Here is a 12,591-nt window from a genome sequence, read left to right as displayed (position 1 = left end):
GCCTTTTCTAAATTTTTCTTGACTTGAATGAGGGATTTCTGCATTTCACTAACCTTCTGTTCCACTGCAGGAACTGGGCTTTCCTCTTTTTCCACAATGAAGGCGGGATGCCTACCATAATTTACAAAAAAGGGTGAATAACCAGTGGAAGAGTGAACCACATTATTATAAGCAAACTCTGCTGCCCACACCAATTCTGACCAATCTAATTTCTGGTCCAAAAGGTATAAACGCAGGTACTGCTCAAGCTCCTGGTTCACTCTTTCCGTTTGGCCATCAGTTTCTGGGTGGTAGCTTGTGGAGAAACGAGTGTCAATTCCCAATTTTGCTGAGAAGGCTCTCCAAAAATGCTAAACAAATTGGGTTCCTCTATCCGAAATTAATACCTTAGGGATGCCATGAAGGCGCACTACATGCTGGACAAAAAGCTGAGCTATAAGAGGAGCATCTGGAATTCTCTTCAAGGGAATAAAGTGTGCCATCTTGGAAAAGACGTCTACAAATACCAAAACTGTGGTATACCCCTGACTTAACGGTAGTTCCACTATCAAATCCATGGACACAGTATGCCAAGGATGAGGCGGAACAGGTAAGGGTCTTAACTTTCCCTGAGGAGACCTTCTCTCGGACTTCCCTCTCAGACACCTCTCACAAGTGGTTACAAATTGTCGTACCTGAGATCTCATGTCCGGCCACCAAAAATTCCTTTCCACCAACTCAGTAGTTTTTTGAATTCCTTTATGCCCTGCTAACAGATTATCATGACAGGATTCCATGGCCTTTTCTTGAAGTGCAGGGGTAGGGAGGAACATGCGATGATTCTGATAAGGAACTCCATTCTTCACTTCTCGACCCTCCGCTTGATTGGACCAATCCTTCATCTCTTGATCAGTCATAGATTTTTGCAACTGGACAACCAATTTTGAAGAATCCACAGCCAACACAATTTTTTCTTCTGGAATGATATTTTGAGGTCCTTTCTCTGCATCTGAAGATCCAGACTCTATCTGAGATAAAGCGTCAGCTCTAGCGTTACTCTTTCCTGGTCGGAAGGTAATGATGAAATCAAAATCAGCAAAAAATAAAGACCAACGTAACTGCCGCGCCGTGAGGGTTCGAGCAGATTTTAAAAACTGGAGATTTCTGTGATCCGTAAAGACTGTTATTTTGTGTCTGGCTCCCATTAAATAATGGCGCCATTCCTCAAAAGCATTCTTGACCGCTAGCAGTTCCTTATCCGCAATTGAATAGTTGCATTCTGGGGGACTTAATTTTCTTGAATAATAAGCCACTGGATGCAGCTGTCCTGAAGTTGGATGCCTTTGCGATAAGATCCCTCCTATTGCTCCGTCAGAAGCATCTGCTTCCACAAAAAAGGGGTCCTCCATCCGAGGATGCAACAGAATTGGTGCTCTTGTGAAGGAATCTTTTAGATACTGGAAGGCATGTTCAGCTTCGGTGTTCCAAATGAACCTGACTCCCTTCTTCAGCAAACGAGTTATTAGAATCACCTTTTGAGAGAAATCTGGGCTAAATCTTCGATAAAAATTGGAAAATCCCAAAAAACTCTGAACCTCCTTGACTGACTTCGGAGAGGGCCACTCCTGTACCGCCTTGACTTTAGTGGAATCCATACTCACACCATCCGGGGACAGTACAAACCCCAAAAACTCCACACGAGTTTCATGAAACGCACATTTCTCCAGCTTCACATAGAGATGATTCTCTAATAATTTCGTTAAAATCGCTCTCACATGAGGGATGTGCTCTTCTTCACTTTTTGAGAAAATGAGTATATCGTCTATGTAGACCACTGCAACTCTATCCAAAAATTCTCCCAAGACATCATTTACAAAATGTTGAAAAGCAGCGGGAGCGTTGCAAAGTCCATAGGGCATTACACAATACTCAAATAACCCATATCGTGTTCTAAACGCAGTTTTCCATTCATCACCAGGTGTCACTCGAATTAAATGATACGCCCCTCTGAGATCCAACTTGGTATAGATCTTGGCATCTTTTACTTGATCAAGCAATACTGAAATTAACGGAAGAGGATAGCGATTCTTCACTGTTACTTGATTTACAGCTCTATAGTCTATGCAAGCCCGAAGATCCCCATCTCGTTTTGGAATGAAAAACAAAGGAGATGACACCGGGGACTGAGATGGGCGTATAAATCCATTTGCCAGATGCTTATCCAGATATTCCTTGAGATTCCGATTTTCTTTTTCTGTGAGAGCGTATATTCGACTGCAAGGTAGAATTGCTCCAGGCTCAATCTCAATTTTACAATCATATGGGCGATGGGGAGGTAACTGATCCGCACTCCTCTTATCAAACACCAACGCCAAATCCTGATATTGCTCAGGAATTTCTTTAACCTCCAAGGCGCAGATTTGCGTGGTGTGACCAAAGGCTAGAAGCTTAACTGGAGTGGGCTCTTCCTTAGATTCTGGAACATGGAAACAATTTTCACAACAATAAGAAGAGTTCATTTCAATGGTTCTTTTACTCCAATCTATTCTCGGGTTGTGTTCTGTTAACCAAGGTAAACCAAGGATCAATTGAAACTGGGGCGCGTCAATTAAATTGAACGACATCCACTCCGAGTGCCCATTCAAACCAGTTAGCAACACCATTTCCGTTTCATGAGTAATTGGACCTGATGACAGGTTGGTCCCATCTACTGCTCGAACTGCTTCCGGCACAAGTTTTTGGACTGGTCGAATTCCATTTTGCCTGGCATATTTTAGGTCACAAAAGTTCCCTGTGGCTCTTGAATCAATCATCACGGAAACTTCATGTAACTCATGGTTACGAAATTTGACTACAAAAACAGCTGTCAAATGAGGAGCCGCAGACTGTAAGGTATTCATAATGTGTTGTTTTTCAGGAGTCGTCTTTGAAAACGCTTCCACCCGTGCGACTCTGTCTACGGGCGAAGCCGATCTTTTACTGGCGAGGTGGTCTTTGGCCTCTTGGAACATTCCTTAACAAAATGACCAGCGCCCCCACAATATAGACATAGCTGGGAACTTCTTCTTCGCTCTTTTTCTTCTTTAGAAAGTGGTCCGCGCACAGAGCCTATTTGCATGGGTTCTTCCGAGGAGGCTGCTTCTGAATTTTTTGGAGATTCAACCTTAACTCTATCAAATCGTGGCGGCACGAAGCGAAAGTCCTTCTTCTTTTCATTCCTCCGCTCACTCAGCCGATGATCTAACTGCAACACCAGATCTATTAATTCTGAAACTTCTGTAGGTCTTTGAGGGATTTGAGCCAGAGCGTCTTTAAGTTCATCTCGTAGGCCTCTGTAAAAGATCGCTGCACCTTTAGCCTCTGGCCAATTTGTTTCCACCACTAACTTATTGAAACTTGCCAAATACCCTACCAAGTCTTTATTTCCTTGTTTAAGGTCCAACAACTCATTGTCTGTAGCTTGTGATGCTGACCTTCGGTCAAATATTCTTTCAAATTCTAACTTGAAGTTGGCATAATTAGTCAACACAGTATCCTTCCTGGTGACCAAGGACATGGACCATGCAGCTGCATCTCCTGTCAGGTACGACAAAATGAAGGCCACCTTAGCTTGGTCGTCTGTAAAAATTACCGGACGACACAGAAAGTGTAAAGAACACTGTGTCAGAAAAATTTGCGCTTTCATAGGGTCACCTCCATATCTCTCAGGAGAGGCTAACGGAATTACGGGGGAGATGGAATGAATCACCTGGGTGGAGACACCCGCTGAGGTTGAGGGTTGAGATGTAGGAATACTACCTTGAAATACGGACCCAGCTGCTTCTAAGTCATCTAGCCTTTGCTTAGTTTGGGTGAACTCCTGCCTAGACCTCCTAATCTCCTCCCTCAGGGCTTTATTTTCTTCTACTGTATTATTCATTTGTTCCTGCATCCCGCTCAAAACAGCCGTTAAGGCTTTTAGGTCTATGCTCTCCACCATCTTCTGCTCAGGAGGGGGCCTAATTCCTCAATAAAGAGGCTGGCACTTCAATCTGTCACGTTCAAAGGATACACTGGATCGGCCCCCTCGGGAACAGAAGCTCTTACCCCAAATCCACCCCAGGGGTAACTCAGGGACTACTGAGAATTTCGCTGTCCACAGAATTAACCCCGTGGGGGAAAGGGGAAGTGGATGACAAACAAAGAGAGACACGCTTCGGACACTGGCTTCCAACCTGGTCTGGTCTGGTCTGCGCTGTAAGGTAAAACACTTATTAGATTTCTGACTCACAAGGAAATGTTACATCTTATTATCTATTCTTTCCTGACCAAGGCTAATCCTTACCAGTGTCTAAACAGAAGCTAGCTCCTCCCTATTAATGTTTGCCTGGTACTGCATATCTGATTCACTGCAAGAAACTGGCTGACGACCCAATGGGAAACTGCATAAGGAATGGCCACCAATACAGTCCAAGGCGGCTAGCAAACATACAGTCTTGAAGTTTTCATGTAGAAGGTTGCAGGAAAATACAGTCTATTAACAAGCACTCTCTGAAGTCTTTAATAGAAATAATGTTCTCTGTACTCTGAAGTGCTAATCTCTCAGGCTCAAGGATCCTCTTGCTCCAAACACTGCTAGCTTGAAGATATCATCACCTCAGTCATTGCCTGGAGACTGAAGCACAAGAACCACACTTCTTACTTGGTATTCGAGGTCTTCTCTTCACAGAAGACACTCTGAAGTCTCAGCTCCACTACTCTCGGAACGCTATGAGGTAGCGTCTTTACTCTGTCAGAACTCGGGTCGCTTCAAGAAGAAACAAGGGCAAAACGAAGCACTCGAACAGCGTGTCAAAGACCCTTAATGACACGCAATCACTGTGAAGGGCAAGGGGAAATGTTCTTGAAGAAATGCGCCAAAGTTTTCCTCAGCGAGAAGACAGCGAGCAATGGAAGCTCCTGTCAGGCGATGAAAGTCGGTTGAAGTGCGCAGCGCGAGGCTCGCGCATGCGCATTAACGACTATGCTCGCCACTGCTCCCAGAAACTAGACCGCTGAAGGATGTTTTGCTCGATGGGCCTGGGAGCTACCTTTGCAACATGGCGGGACGCTGCAGGACCTTAGCAGACACCGCAAAGATGTTTTCCAGCATGGATTCTTCCTCACTAATAGCCTTTGGCGAGGTGTATGGATCCTGACAGTACCTCCCACCAAGAATGCTCTTTCTCCTTTGGGTTTAGAAGGATTGGCCTTGTGAAACTCCCGAAGAAGTCTTGGAGCATGAACGTTTTCAGAGGGCTCCCACGATCTTTCCTCAGGGCCAAAATTCTTCCAGTCAATCAGATAGTACAAGATACCTCTCTTCAGTTTGGAATCTAAAATTTTGTGTACCTCAAACTCTTCGTGTGTGTCTATCTGAATTGGTTTTGGTGCTAAACGCCCTCTCAACTTGGGTGGACTTTTCTTTAACAGGGACACATGGAAGGTGGGATGAACCTTGAGATATGGAGGCAATTGAATTTTCACTGTAACTGGATTAAGCATTTTTTCCACTTTGAATGGGCCTACAAATCGGGGCTGAAATTTTCGATTTATTTTTAACCGCAAATTCTTAGTGGATAGCCACACTCTATCCCCTGCCTGAAACACTGGATTCTCTCTTCTTTTTTTATCTGCATGTTTTTTGTAAGATTCTTTGGCCTTTTCTAAATTTTTCTTGACTTGAATGAGGGATTTCTGCATTTCACTAACCTTCTGTTCCACTGCAGGAACTGGGCTTTCCTCTTTTTCCACAATGAAGGCGGGATGCCTACCATAATTTACAAAAAAGGGTGAATAACCAGTGGAAGAGTGAACCACATTATTATAAGCAAACTCTGCTGCCCACACCAATTCTGACCAATCTAATTTCTGGTCCAAAAGGTATAAACGCAGGTACTGCTCAAGCTCCTGGTTCACTCTTTCCGTTTGGCCATCAGTTTCTGGGTGGTAGCTTGTGGAGAAACGAGTGTCAATTCCCAATTTTGCTGAGAAGGCTCTCCAAAAATGCTAAACAAATTGGGTTCCTCTATCCGAAATTAATACCTTAGGGATGCCATGAAGGCGCACTACATGCTGGACAAAAAGCTGAGCTATAAGAGGAGCATCTGGAATTCTCTTCAAGGGAATAAAGTGTGCCATCTTGGAAAAGACGTCTACAAATACCAAAACTGTGGTATACCCCTGACTTAACGGTAGTTCCACTATCAAATCCATGGACACAGTATGCCAAGGATGAGGCGGAACAGGTAAGGGTCTTAACTTTCCCTGAGGAGACCTTCTCTCGGACTTCCCTCTCAGACACCTCTCACAAGTGGTTACAAATTGTCGTACCTGAGATCTCATGTCCGGCCACCAAAAATTCCTTTCCACCAACTCAGTAGTTTTTTGAATTCCTTTATGCCCTGCTAACAGATTATCATGACAGGATTCCATGGCCTTTTCTTGAAGTGCAGGGGTAGGGAGGAACATGCGATGATTCTGATAAGGAACTCCATTCTTCACTTCTCGACCCTCCGCTTGATTGGACCAATCCTTCATCTCTTGATCAGTCATAGATTTTTGCAACTGGACAACCAATTTTGAAGAATCCACAGCCAACACAATTTTTTCTTCTGGAATGATATTTTGAGGTCCTTTCTCTGCATCTGAAGATCCAGACTCTATCTGAGATAAAGCGTCAGCTCTAGCGTTACTCTTTCCTGGTCGGAAGGTAATGATGAAATCAAAATCAGCAAAAAATAAAGACCAACGTAACTGCCGCGCCGTGAGGGTTCGAGCAGATTTTAAAAACTGGAGATTTCTGTGATCCGTAAAGACTGTTATTTTGTGTCTGGCTCCCATTAAATAATGGCGCCATTCCTCAAAAGCATTCTTGACCGCTAGCAGTTCCTTATCCGCAATTGAATAGTTGCATTCTGGGGGACTTAATTTTCTTGAATAATAAGCCACTGGATGCAGCTGTCCTGAAGTTGGATGCCTTTGCGATAAGATCCCTCCTATTGCTCCGTCAGAAGCATCTGCTTCCACAAAAAAGGGGTCCTCCATCCGAGGATGCAACAGAATTGGTGCTCTTGTGAAGGAATCTTTTAGATACTGGAAGGCATGTTCAGCTTCGGTGTTCCAAATGAACCTGACTCCCTTCTTCAGCAAACGAGTTATTGGAATCACCTTTTGAGAGAAATCTGGGCTAAATCTTCGATAAAAATTGGAAAATCCCAAAAAACTCTGAACCTCCTTGACTGACTTCGGAGAGGGCCACTCCTGTACCGCCTTGACTTTAGTGGAATCCATACTCACACCATCCGGGGACAGTACAAACCCCAAAAACTCCACACGAGTTTCATGAAACGCACATTTCTCCAGCTTCACATAGAGATGATTCTCTAATAATTTCGTTAAAATCGCTCTCACATGAGGGATGTGCTCTTCTTCACTTTTTGAGAAAATGAGTATATCGTCTATGTAGACCACTGCAACTCTATCCAAAAATTCTCCCAAGACATCATTTACAAAATGTTGAAAAGCAGCGGGAGCGTTGCAAAGTCCATAGGGCATTACACAATACTCAAATAACCCATATCGTGTTCTAAACGCAGTTTTCCATTCATCACCAGGTGTCACTCGAATTAAATGATACGCCCCTCTGAGATCCAACTTGGTATAGATCTTGGCATCTTTTACTTGATCAAGCAATACTGAAATTAACGGAAGAGGATAGCGATTCTTCACTGTTACTTGATTTACAGCTCTATAGTCTATGCAAGCCCGAAGATCCCCATCTCGTTTTGGAATGAAAAACAAAGGAGATGACACCGGGGACTGAGATGGGCGTATAAATCCATTTGCCAGATGCTTATCCAGATATTCCTTGAGATTCCGATTTTCTTTTTCTGTGAGAGCGTATATTCGACTGCAAGGTAGAATTGCTCCAGGCTCAATCTCAATTTTACAATCATATGGGCGATGGGGAGGTAACTGATCCGCACTCCTCTTATCAAACACCAACGCCAAATCCTGATATTGCTCAGGAATTTCTTTAACCTCCAAGGCGCAGATTTGCGTGGTGTGACCAAAGGCTAGAAGCTTAACTGGAGTGGGCTCTTCCTTAGATTCTGGAACATGGAAACAATTTTCACAACAATAAGAAGAGTTCATTTCAATGGTTCTTTTACTCCAATCTATTCTCGGGTTGTGTTCTGTTAACCAAGGTAAACCAAGGATCAATTGAAACTGGGGCGCGTCAATTAAATTGAACGACATCCACTCCGAGTGCCCATTCAAACCAGTTAGCAACACCATTTCCGTTTCATGAGTAATTGGACCTGATGACAGGTTGGTCCCATCTACTGCTCGAACTGCTTCCGGCACAAGTTTTTGGACTGGTCGAATTCCATTTTGCCTGGCATATTTTAGGTCACAAAAGTTCCCTGTGGCTCTTGAATCAATCATCACGGAAACTTCATGTAACTCATGGTTACGAAATTTGACTACAAAAACAGCTGTCAAATGAGGAGCCGCAGACTGTAAGGTATTCATAATGTGTTGTTTTTCAGGAGTCGTCTTTGAAAACGCTTCCACCCGTGCGACTCTGTCTACGGGCGAAGCCGATCTTTTACTGGCGAGGTGGTCTTTGGCCTCTTGGAACATTCCTTAACAAAATGACCAGCGCCCCCACAATATAGACATAGCTGGGAACTTCTTCTTCGCTCTTTTTCTTCTTTAGAAAGTGGTCCGCGCACAGAGCCTATTTGCATGGGTTCTTCCGAGGAGGCTGCTTCTGAATTTTTTGGAGATTCAACCTTAACTCTATCAAATCGTGGCGGCACGAAGCGAAAGTCCTTCTTCTTTTCATTCCTCCGCTCACTCAGCCGATGATCTAACTGCAACACCAGATCTATTAATTCTGAAACTTCTGTAGGTCTTTGAGGGATTTGAGCCAGAGCGTCTTTAAGTTCATCTCGTAGGCCTCTGTAAAAGATCGCTGCACCTTTAGCCTCTGGCCAATTTGTTTCCACCACTAACTTATTGAAACTTGCCAAATACCCTACCAAGTCTTTATTTCCTTGTTTAAGGTCCAACAACTCATTGTCTGTAGCTTGTGATGCTGACCTTCGGTCAAATATTCTTTCAAATTCTAACTTGAAGTTGGCATAATTAGTCAACACAGTATCCTTCCTGGTGACCAAGGACATGGACCATGCAGCTGCATCTCCTGTCAGGTACGACAAAATGAAGGCCACCTTAGCTTGGTCGTCTGTAAAAATTACCGGACGACACAGAAAGTGTAAAGAACACTGTGTCAGAAAAATTTGCGCTTTCATAGGGTCACCTCCATATCTCTCAGGAGAGGCTAACGGAATTACGGGGGAGATGGAATGAATCACCTGGGTGGAGACACCCGCTGAGGTTGAGGGTTGAGATGTAGGAATACTACCTTGAAATACGGACCCAGCTGCTTCTAAGTCATCTAGCCTTTGCTTAGTTTGGGTGAACTCCTGCCTAGACCTCCTAATCTCCTCCCTCAGGGCTTTATTTTCTTCTACTGTATTATTCAATTGTTCCTGCATCCCGCTCAAAACAGCCGTTAAGGCTTTTAGGTCTATGCTCTCCACCATCTTCTGCTCAGGAGGGGGCCTAATTCCTCAATAAAGAGGCTGGCACTTCAATCTGTCACGTTCAAAGGATACACTGGATCGGCCCCCTCGGGAACAGAAGCTCTTACCCCAAATCCACCCCAGGGGTAACTCAGGGACTACTGAGAATTTCGCTGTCCACAGAATTAACCCCGTGGGGGAAAGGGGAAGTGGATGACAAACAAAGAGAGACACGCTTCGGACACTGGCTTCCAACCTGGTCTGGTCTGGTCTGCGCTGTAAGGTAAAACACTTATTAGATTTCTGACTCACAAGGAAATGTTACATCTTATTATCTATTCTTTCCTGACCAAGGCTAATCCTTACCAGTGTCTAAACAGAAGCTAGCTCCTCCCTATTAATGTTTGCCTGGTACTGCATATCTGATTCACTGCAAGAAACTGGCTGACGACCCAATGGGAAACTGCATAAGGAATGGCCACCAATACAGTCCAAGGCGGCTAGCAAACATACAGTCTTGAAGTTTTCATGTAGAAGGTTGCAGGAAAATACAGTCTATTAACAAGCACTCTCTGAAGTCTTTAATAGAAATAATGTTCTCTGTACTCTGAAGTGCTAATCTCTCAGGCTCAAGGATCCTCTTGCTCCAAACACTGCTAGCTTGAAGATATCATCACCTCAGTCATTGCCTGGAGACTGAAGCACAAGAACCACACTTCTTACTTGGTATTCGAGGTCTTCTCTTCACAGAAGACACTCTGAAGTCTCAGCTCCACTACTCTCGGAACGCTATGAGGTAGCGTCTTTACTCTGTCAGAACTCGGGTCGCTTCAAGAAGAAACAAGGGCAAAACGAAGCACTCGAACAGCGTGTCAAAGACCCTTAATGACACGCAATCACTGTGAAGGGCAAGGGGAAATGTTCTTGAAGAAATGCGCCAAAGTTTTCCTCAGCGAGAAGACAGCGAGCAATGGAAGCTCCTGTCAGGCGATGAAAGTCGGTTGAAGTGCGCAGCGCGAGGCTCGCGCATGCGCATTAACGACTATGCTCGCCACTGCTCCCAGAAACTAGACCGCTGAAGGATGTTTTGCTCGATGGGCCTGGGAGCTACCTTTGCAACATGGCGGGACGCTGCAGGACCTTAGCAGACACCGCAAAGATGTTTTCCAGCATGGATTCTTCCTCACTAATAGCCTTTGGCGAGGTGTATGGATCCTGACAGTACCTCCCACCAAGAATGCTCTTTCTCCTTTGGGTTTAGAAGGATTGGCCTTGTGAAACTCCCGAAGAAGTCTTGGAGCATGAACGTTTTCAGAGGGCTCCCACGATCTTTCCTCAGGGCCAAAATTCTTCCAGTCAATCAGATAGTACAAGATACCTCTCTTCAGTTTGGAATCTAAAATTTTGTGTACCTCAAACTCTTCGTGTGTGTCTATCTGAATTGGTTTTGGTGCTAAACGCCCTCTCAACTTGGGTGGACTTTTCTTTAACAGGGACACATGGAAGGTGGGATGAACCTTGAGATATGGAGGCAATTGAATTTTCACTGTAACTGGATTAAGCATTTTTTCCACTTTGAATGGGCCTAAAAATCGGGGCTGAAATTTTCGATTTATTTTTAACCGCAAATTCTTAGTGGATAGCCACACTCTATCCCCTGCCTGAAACACTGGATTCTCTCTTCTTTTTTTATCTGCATGTTTTTTGTAAGATTCTTTGGCCTTTTCTAAATTTTTCTTGACTTGAATGAGGGATTTCTGCATTTCACTAACCTTCTGTTCCACTGCAGGAACTGGGCTTTCCTCTTTTTCCACAATGAAGGCGGGATGCCTACCATAATTTACAAAAAAGGGTGAATAACCAGTGGAAGAGTGAACCACATTATTATAAGCAAACTCTGCTGCCCACACCAATTCTGACCAATCTAATTTCTGGTCCAAAAGGTATAAACGCAGGTACTGCTCAAGCTCCTGGTTCACTCTTTCCGTTTGGCCATCAGTTTCTGGGTGGTAGCTTGTGGAGAAACGAGTGTCAATTCCCAATTTTGCTGAGAAGGCTCTCCAAAAATGCTAAACAAATTGGGTTCCTCTATCCGAAATTAATACCTTAGGGATGCCATGAAGGCGCACTACATGCTGGACAAAAAGCTGAGCTATAAGAGGAGCATCTGGAATTCTCTTCAAGGGAATAAAGTGTGCCATCTTGGAAAAGACGTCTACAAATACCAAAACTGTGGTATACCCCTGACTTAACGGTAGTTCCACTATCAAATCCATGGACACAGTATGCCAAGGATGAGGCGGAACAGGTAAGGGTCTTAACTTTCCCTGAGGAGACCTTCTCTCGGACTTCCCTCTCAGACACCTCTCACAAGTGGTTACAAATTGTCGTACCTGAGATCTCATGTCCGGCCACCAAAAATTCCTTTCCACCAACTCAGTAGTTTTTTGAATTCCTTTATGCCCTGCTAACAGATTATCATGACAGGATTCCATGGCCTTTTCTTGAAGTGCAGGGGTAGGGAGGAACATGCGATGATTCTGATAAGGAACTCCATTCTTCACTTCTCGACCCTCCGCTTGATTGGACCAATCCTTCATCTCTTGATCAGTCATAGATTTTTGCAACTGGACAACCAATTTTGAAGAATCCACAGCCAACACAATTTTTTCTTCTGGAATGATATTTTGAGGTCCTTTCTCTGCATCTGAAGATCCAGACTCTATCTGAGATAAAGCGTCAGCTCTAGCGTTACTCTTTCCTGGTCGGAAGGTAATGATGAAATCAAAATCAGCAAAAAATAAAGACCAACGTAACTGCCGCGCCGTGAGGGTTCGAGCAGATTTTAAAAACTGGAGATTTCTGTGATCCGTAAAGACTGTTATTTTGTGTCTGGCTCCCATTAAATAATGGCGCCATTCCTCAAAAGCATTCTTGACCGCTAGCAGTTCCTTATCCGCAATTGAATAGTTGCATTCTGGGGGACTTAATTTTCTTG

At 44.1% G+C, this 12,591-nt stretch overlaps 1 protein-coding gene across 1 annotated transcript in view; it reads left to right on the top strand.

Moving 5' to 3' along the window:
- LOC147683474 (uncharacterized) overlaps positions 1–12,591 on the top strand; it is a 264,280-nt gene that overhangs the window by 198,184 nt on the left and 53,505 nt on the right. The window lies entirely within an intron of this gene.

This window comes from Lissotriton vulgaris, chromosome 11 (assembly GCF_964263255.1).
Source record: "Lissotriton vulgaris chromosome 11, aLisVul1.2, whole genome shotgun sequence".
Classification (NCBI taxonomy): Eukaryota; Metazoa; Chordata; class Amphibia; order Caudata; family Salamandridae; genus Lissotriton; species Lissotriton vulgaris.
Note: the sequence above shows the minus strand (reverse complement) of the source record. Positions and strands in the feature narration are given on the sequence as shown.